Raw genomic sequence first — 9,597 nt, 5'->3', positions numbered from 1 at the left:
ACGGGTACGAGGCGGGTGGATCACAAGGTCAAGAGATCGAGACCATCCTGGTCAACATGGTGAAACCCCGTCTCTACTAAAAATACTAAAAATTAGCTGGGCATGGTGGCGTGTGCCTGTAATCACAGCCACTCAGGAGGCTGAGGCAGGAGAATTGCCTGAACCCAGGAGGCGGAGGTTGCGGTGAGCCGAGATCGCGCCATTGCACTCCAGCCTGGGTAACAAGAGCGAAACTCCGTCTCAAAAAAAAAAAAAAAAAAAAAAAAAAAAACAGGGACGGGTAAGAAAGAGATGCCATGAGGAAGGTCATAGAAAAAGAGTCATGAAGAAAGGTTTGCATAGCCCATCAGGACCCAGAGAGCTTTGCATCTTGAAGAAAAACAAAGCACATTGAAATGGTAAATTATTAGTACTGCTGATTAAAAATGAAGTTTACAAAGTTTCCAGTGACAAGGAGAGATACCCATAATGTGATATTAACTGGGGGGAAAAAGTAGGATAGGAAAACAGTGCAGTTGTTCTCACTCATATGTGGGACCTGAAGAAGTTGAGATCACAGAAGCAGAGAGCAGAATGGTGGTGCTTAGAGGCTGGGAAGGTTGGTGGGAGCAGGGATAGGGAGAAGTTGGTTAAGGGATATGAAATTGCAGCTGGATAAGAAAACTAGGTTCTAATGTTCTATAGCACTGCAGCGTGATGTATTTAATAAGAATTTATTGTATATTTTCAAATAGCTGAAGAGAACATTTTGAGTGTTCCCAACACAAATAAATAATCAATGTTAGAGATGATGGATATGCTGATCACCCTGATTTGATTATTATACATTATATACATGTATCAAAATACATCAGAATATCACTCTGTACATCATAAATATGTACAATATTACATGTCAATTAAAAATAAAATAATTTTTAAAAAAGTGCAGTTTAACAGTGTAAAAAATATTATTATGCAGATAGACCCATTTTTAAAAGGTGGAAGAAAATGTAACAAACTGTGGTTGTCTAAGAGCAGTGAGATTGTGAATGTGTTTTCTTATTTGTATTGTACTGAATTTTTTAAAAAAAATTCCACAGTGGGAGTGTAAGACGTTTTTAATTAGGGAGAAAAAAACATTTTTTTTTTTTTAAAGAGAAAGCAAGAAAGGAACAGGAAGATCATGGCAGGAGATCCAGACATGTGTCTGTGTGCTTCCCAGATTCAAAGTTTAAAGAGAGAAATGCCCATTCAACACTCCTGGAGGAAGAACTTCGTTTGGTCAAAGAATAAGTGCTGCAGGAAAATCAAACACTGCATGTTCTCACTCATAGGCGGGTGTTGAACAATGAGAACACATGGACGCAGGGAGGGGAGCACTACACACTGGGGTCGGTTGGGGGGAAATAGGGGAGGGACAGTGTGGGGTGGGGAGTTGGAGGGGGGATGGCATGGGGAGAAATGCCAGATATAGGTGAGGTGGAGGAAGGCAGCAAATCACACTGTCACATGTATACCTATTCAACAATCTTGCATGTTCTTCACATGTACCCCCAAACCTAAAATGCAATTAAAAAAAAGAATAAGTGCTACAGACAGAAACAACTTAAAGCTATTTACACGTTTACTAATTATTGTCAAACCTATGTAACAGCTCCCTATTTCCCTGAGTTAATCTGTGTGATTCATTCATCACAAATTCCTATACCTGTTGTAACCAAAGCTTTTGGTCACATCCTCTGCCTTTTTAAATATGTTTTAATATGTTGATCATTCATGAAATGACCATCAGGTGAACACATTAAACTCACTCATTACCTGGTGTTCACTGGACACCCTGTGGGCTTTATTTTGTCAAAATTGCTGTACTTTGGCTCAGAAAAATACCTGATTACTGGTGCCAAGAATCTTTTACAGTAGGAACATATGCTCTTTTGAGGAAGGCAGATTTTTAAAAAACAAATTTTTTTGTAGTAAGAGTTCTAATTCATAAATTAAAGATATTTTGAACACAGATTTTTAAAATAATTATTTAGATGGAGGCTTGCTCTGTCACCCAGGCTGGAGTGCAGTGGCGTGATCTCTGCTCACTGTACCTCTGCCTCTGGAATTCAAGCAATTCTCCTGCCTCAGACTCTCAAATAGCTGGGACTACAGGTGTGTGCCACCACACCCAGCTAATATTTGTATTTTTGTCTTAATAGTCCCAGGAAGGACACATGATTATTAGTGAAGAGCGGCTGTCCCCAAGTCCCTTAGGGACTCAAGTAACAAGTGTCTGGGGGCTGCTACTGTTTCCCAGAGGGTAATTCTGCAACCCAGGGGGTTTCTAGAGTGACTTCCTTCAGAATAAGCTCTTAGGAGTTTAAAGACAGTCTTTCATATATTCATTCAACAAACATTTTGGTTAAGTGTTCTGTGAATGTGGCATTCATCTAGGTTGCTTGGGTGCAGCAGTAAATAACAGACATGATTCCTGAACTTGTGGAGTTTACATTCCACCAAGGGAGATAGCATCTCACAATTACGAAGCTCCAACTGAGCAAGGACAGAATATTCTGAAGCCACATCTCCAGGGGCCAGGTTTGTCTAGGGAAGAGCTCCTGTCTAAATAAAAATTTAAGCCACCCAAAGTCAGCATGTCAGCCACATTCTGGTGCTCAATCTTGAAAGATCCCTCAAGAAGAAATGTCACGTTGGTGAGTGGGAGTGATCTGCTTCCCAGGCTACCATCCTGGAACCTGGTCCTGACTGTGGGGCCCAGGGACAATCCCAATCACATGAGTCCTGGAGTTTCTCAGGGAATCTGATCAACCCCACACGAGGAAACAGGGAAGGGGTGTTGAGAGGCAGAGTGTCCTAGAGAGGTGAAAAGGGGATTGAAGTCCATGTGGGACCAAGTCGAGGCTGGACAGCACTGCCAGTCCTCCTGGAGAGGGGTTTAGAAAACTTTGAGGAAGGCACATTAAAGTGCAGGTCCTCTGATGTGTGGATGCTAGTTCCTAGGTGATCTGGGATTAATGTCAACTTCAGAAAGCAGAGTAAGAGATGGACAGCAACATTTGTTTTGAGGATGACCTGCATGCCAAGCACCGTACAAGACACTTGCTTCATTTGACCCTCACAGCACTTTATGAGGTAGGTAATATTATCAAACTCACTTTTCAGATAAGAAAACAGTGTCCCAGAGAGATTATGTGACTTCTCTCTTTTTTTTTTTTTTACTACCTCATTTTAATATTTATTTACTCATCAGTGAGGAAAAATACAACTTTTTATCTCATGTATGATAGCATATCATAAAAGCTTAAGTGTGCAAATCTTTCCAATAATAGTACCAGTTACATAATAAACATTAATTTTTTCTGTAAAAATGTATATTTGTTTAATTTTAAAACATCTTTATTTGATTTGTACATTATTCTTCCTCTGTGTATAAAAAGGCACAAATATTTCAAATATTTAATTTCATGCAATCACTTTCTTCTAGACTCTACTAATATCTTTTAACAGTAGATCAAGTAACAATTATTTCCTGGCCTCAAGCAGTAATATCCATAAACTGAACACTAGTCTCAAATCACCAATTTATCTCCAGGAATTATAAATACAGGATGGGAATTTATAAATTATAAATACAGGATCCACATGGTGGATCCAGGCTCTAAAATGTGTTCTCTAGGCAGGCATGGTGGCTCATACCTGTAATCCCAGCACTTTGAGAGTCCAAGACAGGAGGATCACTTGACCCCAGGAGTTCAAGACCAGCCTGGGCAACAAAGTAATATCCCATCTCTGCAGGAAATCAAAATATTAGCTGGACCTGGTTGTGTACACCTGTAGTTCCAAGTCCTTGGGAGTCTGAGGCAGGAGGATTGCTTAAGCCCAGGAGGCAGAGGTTGCAGTGAGCTGAGATCATGTCACTGCACTCCAGCCTGGATGACAGAGTGAGACTCTCTCTCTAAAAAAATAAATAAATAAAAATAAAATGTATTTTCTTTCTATACCCTAGGTGACTGCCATGAAGGGCCCTATTACAAAGGCATGTATTATTTCTCTGGAAGGAGTGTGTCACTCTGATCTCTCTGGTCACTAGACATTCTCTGACCGAGTATACTACACACGAAGTCTCTGTGTCTAGGCTTTAGCCATGGCCCAAAGCCCTCTCTGATCTCTGACAAAACAGAAAGCTAGGAGGTATCCTTCCCTGGTTTATATCCCATGGTTCCGTGGCTTCCAAATTCCTGACACAGGCCCCAGGACTCCACCTGTGCCTGGTAATTCCCTGCCTGTTGTTTAGGGAAGGTTCAACTCACACATGGAATGAGCCCGAGCAACTCTCTGAACAAGTTTTAAACCAAAGGAAGAGCAATCAGGATGGGTGATGGATAGTTTATTCAGAATCTGACAGGAAACCAGGTTAAGATAATTCTGTGTCAGTCTGTGGTATTGTTAATGATTATTCTGGCTTGCATTCTCATTGGCTGGAAAAGACTCTGGGGAAAAATCATTAAAGTGGGGTGTGGCTGATGAAACCCTGCACCTAGGCGAGGGGCAGACTGGGATTTAAGGATGGCTACATGACTAAGCCATTGTTTCAACACTTTCACCAGAAGCCCTGAATAAGAGATGGTTTCAGCTCCTAAGAGGTGTTGGCTTAGGGTCTGGGTCTCCTCCTCTTGAGCCTCCATCTTTTCCCCTGACCTACTGTTTAGGATGCCATAAATAAGTACAAATGAATCAATGAAAAAAGCTCCTGTGAAGGCAGAAAGTCAGGATGTTCATCAAAGGGAGGGGAATGGGAAGCCTGATTTCCTTCTAAATACAACATCCTGAGAGAAAACATCTGGACAGTGTTTAAGAATGAGAAAAAGTGTCCCAGGGTATCCAGTGGTTTCAGCAACATTTCAAGACTGGAGTAGGTAAGGTGCTAAGTGTCACCATTAAGCAAGTTTCCAAGGTTCAAAATAGCAGCTATTTCCACTCAGCTGTAAGCCAGAGATTCATTCAGTCCCCTGAAAATGACATGTTCCTGTGGTCTCGAGAACGGGTAAAGAAGATTCCTTCCATGCCAGGCATGGTGGCATGTGCCTGTAGTCCCAGCTACTCAGGAGCTTGAGTGGGAGGATCCCTTGAGCCCAGGAGTTGGAGGCTGCAGTGAGTGATGATTGCACCACTGGACTCCAGCCTGGGCAACACAGTGAGACCCTGCCTCAAAAAAAAAAAAAAAAAAAAGCCTCCCATCAGGGTCTAATATCAGGACAGATGTCATTTCTTCCATATAGGTGGTTATCCCAGGATCTGAAAGTTTGGGTGGTTATCCCAGGATCTGAAAGTTAGTGCTCACTTTTAACTTTTGCCTTATAGTAAAAGAGATTATAGATATGAAATGAGATGCTAAAAGGAGTAAAACACTAGCAAAGTTTCTATACGTCAGAATAATTTCCAGATTAATTTATTCTCCAGCAGTTAGTTCCCAGACTATCATCCCAATTAGTTTTCAAATTGAGCTGTGGACTTGGCAGCTAGGGCAGCTGCCTGTAATACACCAGCCCCAGGAAATAGCACACATTTCTTTCATAGTTTCATGCTTGGTTGGTTGTTCTGGACAAAAGGACAATGCTTCCCCTTAATGGTTTGTGTTTAACTGCTGTGACAGAAACCAATGCCTTGATTATTTGATTTCAGCGTGGCATTAAATCATAGGCCTGTAAAAGAAGTAGAGGCAGCAAAGAGTTACGTAAGGTTTCATTCTCAAAGTCAACAGAAATGGATATCAGGTTGCTGGGTTGGCAATGTGGAGAAGGGAGTTTGGCATTTCGGGGCAGAGCCAACATGGCCGGTATGGCCAGTCTGACCAGCAGCACATTCTCAGAGGTACTTCCTTCAAGTGTCATCTTGACTCTTCCAGTCAGGTCTTTAAGATGTGGTGGTGGCCAGGCACAGTGGCTCACACCTGCAGTCCCAACACTTTGGAAGACCAAGGCAGGTGGGTCACCTGAAGTCAAGAGTTTGAGACCAGCCTGGTCAACATGGTGAAACCCTGTCTCTACTAAAAACACAAAAATTGGCCAGGCGTGGTGGCAGGCGCCTGTAATCCCAGCTACATGGGAGGCTGAGGCAGGAGAATTGCTTGAACCCCAGAGGCAGAGGTTGCAGTGAGCCAAGATCATGCCATTGCACTCCAGCCTGAATGACAAGACCACTCCACCTCAAAAGTGGTGATGGTGGTTCTTACCAGGAAGATTAGTTTAGTGTGACTGGATTTGGTCCAAGCCTCAGAGCTGTCTTGACACTTGAATTACTACAGGATTCTCAATCCTGAGTTTGAATCCCATCTTGCTTTGTCTGTGTCCAGGAACAAGTTATAGCCCTCCTCTAAGCCTCAGTTTCCTCATCTTCAAAGGGGACATGATCATAGGAATAGCAACAAGTGGTTTTAACTAAATTGTAAGCTAACCTATAGCAGGAAGCAGAAACCTTGAGCTACTATGTATTCCAGCTGAATCCGTGTAGTTAAATTAACACTGGTGTGAGTCTAGGTGATCAGCTGAAACCAACAGTGGCCACAGCGATGTCTTACCCAAACTGAAAAAATCTGGGCTACAGAGTAAGATGCTGGTTGAAGTCATAATGGAATGAATCTTCCTAGTAGTTAAAATGCAATTTCTATACCCGTCTTCCACTAAAACGATTAAAAACTCAGTGTCTATATGGCTACTTAACCCCATCACTACCCCCCAGATGGCTCAGTGGGAGATGAAGGCAGCAGCAGGGCTGAGAATGGGGTTCCAGAAAGCAGTTTTATAAGCACAGCTCTGTTCTAAAGTTGCTGGCTGATTCTCTGAGTTTATGACCAAGGGCACAAGTTTGCACGATAAAGTTTGTGGTTTTTTTGGATGTCACTGTTATTACTCTCTGGTGCTACCCTATCCTTCCCCAGGAAGTCAGTGGGACAGGATTTGTTGCATTGAAAAGGCATGAGAAAGGCCTAGCTTTAAGAAGTTAAACACCCATAAGGAGAGACTCTTGTCTAGTTAAAGTGTTTATAGAGTGTTGGGTACTAGGATTACAAAGATGAACAAGATATTATTCCCGCTAGCAAGGAACTTCAGTCTGAAGTGAGAAGACAGACTGAAACACACATAAAACAAAATCCGATAAATGCAGTATGGATGATATTTACAAGGTGCTATGGCAATAGGAAAGAAGGACAACCTATCCCAGACTGAAAGGGGAGAGGGTTTGAATCAGGGAGTGCTTTCCAAAGGGAAACTGCTTTTTATTTTTGAAACAGGGTCTCGCTCTGTTGCCCAAGCTGGAGTGCAATGGTGCCATCACAGCTCACTATAGCCTTGACCTCCCAGGCTCAAGGGATCCTCCCAAGTATCTGGGACCACAGGCAGGCACCGCTGTGCCTGGCTAATTTTTTTAAAAATTCTTTGTAGAGACAGAGGTCTCCTTATGTTGTCCAGGCTGGTCTCAAACTCCTGAGCTCAAGGGACCCTCCCTCCTTGTGCCCCCAGAGTGCTGGAATTATAGGCACAAGCCACTGTTTCCAGGCCCTAAAGATAAGCTTTGAAAATCAAGTAAGAATTGTGTGAACAAGGTTGGGATGGCTTGGAAGTGGGATAGGAGAAACAATATTAAGAGTTCAGACAGGAAGAACATTGTGAGTAAAGGAACGGAAGAATGAAACAACATCACACACTTTGGGAACCAGGAATAGTACCAGTAACTAGTATGCCAAGTAAGGGGAGGTGGCATTTCAGAACATAGGCTTGTGAGATGAGGATTATCCAATTCTAGCTTTCTGAAAGCATTGCTAATAAAGAATTAAACAGTATAATAAATATGAATATAGAAAGAAAGAAAAGTCAGGAAAAAGAAAAAACAAGACAATGGATATGAATGAATGCAGCTTTGGAAGCCAGTACAAGCCAGGCCTGGACCATCTCACAGAAGATTTGCTCCTATTACTCAGCTACAATTTTTGTTTCCAATTTAACCATTTTTATTTGCTAGTCCCATGCCTGTGTTGTATCTGGATATTTACAGAAGAAAAAGAAAAAAATGGGTTAATGTAGAGGATGAGGAAGAAGATAATAAAAATAAATATCTTCATTTGGATATCTAACAGACATCCCAATGTCAACTGAACTCCTAAACTCCCCCTAAAACTCTGTGCCACAGGTAGCCTCCCCCATCTCAGCAGATGGCAACTCCAACCTTCCAGTTACTGAGGTCTCAAGTCTTGGATCCCATCCTTCACTCTGCTCGATCATACTCCATATCCACTCCATTAGGAAATTCTTTTGGGTCTACCTTCAGACTAGCCTCCATATCCTACCATTTTCTCAACATCTCCAGCTAAATTCACATCATCTCTCATTCTGATTACTGCAAAACCTTCCAACAAGTCTCCCTGCTTTTACTCTTGAACTCCTACAACCTAATCTCTTCACTAGAGGGATCCTTTAAAAATGTAAGTCAAAGTGAAATAAGCCAATCTGAAAAGGCTGTATGATTTCAACCATATCACATTCTGGAAAAGTCAAAATTATGAAGACAGTTAAAAAAAAAATTAGTGAATGCCAGGAATGGGGCAGGGGGAGATGAACAGGTGGAGCACAGAGAACTTTTAGGACAGCAAAACTACTCTGTATGATACTGTAATACGTGCAGACATGTGTCATTATGAACTTGTCCAAATCCATCAAATGTACCACTCCAAAAGCAAACCATATTGTAAACTGCAGTCTTTGAGAGGTAATGATGTGTCGGGATAGGTTCATCAGGTAGGTAGGGGTGTTGATATGGGGGAAGCTAGCCTTGGTTGGGGCAGGCTTTATATGGGAGATCTCTGTACTTCCTCTTTTTTTTTTTTTTTTTTTTTTTTTGCTGTGTTTTGCTGTGAACCTTAAACTGCTTTAAAAGATAAAGTCTGTTAAAAAAAAAAAAATGACTAAAACAATATAATCCAAAGCCCTGCACAACTCCCTTTTTTACCAAATGAAAAGCCAAAGTTCTTAATGAGTAGCGTTAGAAGTTTTGCTCTGGCTATTTCCTGTCTGAAATATTCTTTCTCCAATAATCTACTTAGCTAATTCTTTTGCATCCTCAAGTCTGCTAAAATTTCACCTCTCAGAGAGAGATCCTATCTGCCCTAGTTAGTATTGTAAACCACTACCTGCACCCCCATGCACTCCTGATCCTCCTTACCCTACTTTACTTTTTTCAAAGTCCTTCTCACTTACATACTGTATTTGTTATGTACGGTATTTATTATCCCAATAGTTGAATCTCTGGTCTCCTTCTGTTAGGTTGTAAATTCCACAATGGATTATTTGGTTTGCTGATCTATCTGCTTAGAATCATTAAATGCTGAAATGAATGAATGAATGAATATCTTCCATTGAAAGCTCCATCTTCTATAACTCAAACTTTCCATTCCTTTTTTTTTTTTTTGAGACGGAGTTTCGCTCTTGTCACCCAGGCTGGAGTGCAATGGCGCGATCTCGGCTCACCACAACCTCTGCCTCCTGGGTTCAGGCAATTCTCCTGCCTCAGCCTCCTGAGTAGCTGGGATTGCAGGCACGAGCCACCATGCCCAGC

Source organism: Saimiri boliviensis, chromosome 2 (genome assembly GCF_048565385.1).
Source record: "Saimiri boliviensis isolate mSaiBol1 chromosome 2, mSaiBol1.pri, whole genome shotgun sequence".
In the NCBI taxonomy this organism is placed as follows: Eukaryota; Metazoa; Chordata; class Mammalia; order Primates; family Cebidae; genus Saimiri; species Saimiri boliviensis.
The sequence above is the reverse complement of the archived record's forward strand: the minus strand, read 5'-3'. Positions refer to the sequence as shown.